The sequence below is a fragment of the Alligator sinensis genome, unplaced genomic scaffold (genome assembly GCF_000455745.1).
Source record: "Alligator sinensis unplaced genomic scaffold, ASM45574v1 scaffold876_1, whole genome shotgun sequence".
Lineage (NCBI taxonomy): Eukaryota > Metazoa > Chordata > Crocodylia > Alligatoridae > Alligator > Alligator sinensis.
The window spans coordinates 511,062-513,268 of NW_005841938.1; the positions used below are offsets into that span (position 1 = coordinate 511,062).

The 2,207-nt window shown below is 53.2% G+C and overlaps 1 protein-coding gene across 1 annotated transcript in view; it reads left to right on the forward strand.

Moving 5' to 3' along the window:
• The window catches only part of SPATA20 (spermatogenesis associated 20), a 41,874-nt gene that overhangs the window by 29,714 nt on the left and 9,953 nt on the right, over positions 1 to 2,207 (forward strand). The gene's annotated exons all lie outside the window — the stretch shown is intronic.

The window sequence follows — 2,207 nt, forward strand, 5'->3', positions numbered from 1 at the left end:
AGGAATGCCATGCTGAGCCTGTGCCATGAGCAAGACCCCGTGAGGCCTCTCGGCTGCGCAGCTGAGGACACACAGCGCCACACTAGGGTGGCAACGCCACTTCCACTGCAGGATGCAGGTTTGCAGAGTGGGCCTGGCATGTCTTGGTGTGGCGCTCTGACACCACTGGAGCAGTGCAGACCTACCCTTAGGACAGCAGAATCAGGCCCGCTATAAAGCAGCCTGGATTTGATACAGCTTCAGTGGTCTGAGACCCTGGCTCTGTGAGCCTTGCTGTCTCTTGGCATGATAGTGCCAGTCTCAGAGTCCCAGTTAGCTCACCAGAGGCAAGCCTGGCTACAAGGAGGCAGCCAGGCCTGTGGGACTGGGGTGGGGGTGGTGCTGGTGAACGGAGGCAGTGACTGCTGGGACAGTGATGGATGAAAACTGCAGCAGAAGTTGAGCTGCCTGCATCTGGTAAGACCAGCTGTTGGTCTTGATGTGTTATCTGGCTTCCCTGCTGTGGGAAGAGCGCTACCCTGGAAAGATGCAGCTAAATAGGGGCCAGCTGGAGGAATCTCTTGCAGACAGGAAGCTTCAAAGCCACCAGGAAGCCTGAAAGAGCTGCTAGGCAGTGCTGAGGTGGCAAAACTGTGCCTGATGATAGGGGAGGGCTGTGTCATCCAGCAGGCAGAGATAGTGTGATCCAGGAGGTGGAAGCGAGACAAGCTTCAACTGCAAATCGTTATGCTGTGGGTAATTAACCATACGATCAGGGGTGGAGGCTCCAGCTCTTGGACTCGTTGCATCAAGATGGGATAGCTGTGTAAGCCACAAGCGCTAGCGTAACCAGCAGGCCAGGGCTTGGGGAGGAATCACTGGGGAAATCCTCAGGCCATGTCAGACAAGTTGTAATGGATCTTTCTGGCTTCCACATTTAGGAAGCAGTAAAGACCCAAGTGATGAGAGGCCTTGGTAGGGCAAGGAGACCTTGAAGAAGAAGCGTGGTCCTATGACCGAGGTCCTGGTAGTGGAGGGAACACCAGGAGATTGGGGCCAATACCCTGCCTTGCCAAAAGTCTGCTATGCCACATCATGTTACTGAGGGTATCTACACAGACAGCCTCACGAAAGGGCTACCTCTTGCCTGAATACGGAGCGAGAGAGACCATTATTGAAGCAACTTTGTCCGCACACAGATGAGGGAGTGTGAGGCATGAAGCTTTGTAGAATAAGGCTCTAAGGCAAAGGTTTCCAAACCATGGTACACATACCCCTGGGGGGACACAAAACATCTCAACGGGGGTACATGGGAGAAATTGTGTAATGGCAGATTTAATTTTCATTATAATTGACATTTAAGGGGTTAAAATATATAAAACATGCTGGTGGGGGCACCTGGGCAGTTGGTTAATCTGGAAGGGGGTATGCAATAAGAAAGAGTCTGGGAACCTCTGCTCTAAGGAGCTCAGGGGGCACCCTCTAGTGACTAAGCACCGCAATAGCTTATTTATGACTTCCCCGGCTCTACCCAGCACTTCTTTTGTTAGTCTGTGGTCTCATTTTCTTGCTTAAATCCTCCGCAGAGTTTAGGCTTTGGAGAGCACTTTACAGAGGTGCCAAGCCCCCAAAGCAGCCACTGCCTTCAGTTGTGCTATCCTCAGCACCCGTGAAAGCCAGGCCCTCCCTACCCCAGTTTTCCCAGCAGCAAAGCAGGTTAAGATGTTACCTGGTGTTTGTTTCCAGAGGAGTGCTGACAAAGCTGCTGCCTTGCAGGGGCCAGGAGCCCTAATTAACTCCTGCTGCAAAGTGCTCCAGCATCCTTGGGCAAAAGGGAAGGGAGACCTGCAAAGTATTTCTACTGGGGCTACCACCCGCTGGCATTTGTACTGCTCTTCCACCCTGGTTTTGTTACTGTTTGGTCAAGAATCAGGTAATTGGTCACAACCCCTCCTCCTTCCCCTCCCAGGATGTTGGGCAGCTCATTAAAACCCAGCATGCCAGCTTCAAACAGCAACTACCCCTCAGTGATGGTGTTCTGTAAATCGGGAGAAGGGAGGAAAGGTTTACTGATGGCATGTGATGGGAAGCAAGGGTATCGGGCGGGATCACGGGGCTGCCGGGAAGGATTGTGCTGTAGCCTGGTCGGTGGGGTAGCTGGGGCAATGGGGGGTGGGTGGGTATGAGAGAGAAATGGAGGGCAGCAGTGGTGGGGGGGGGGGCTGAGG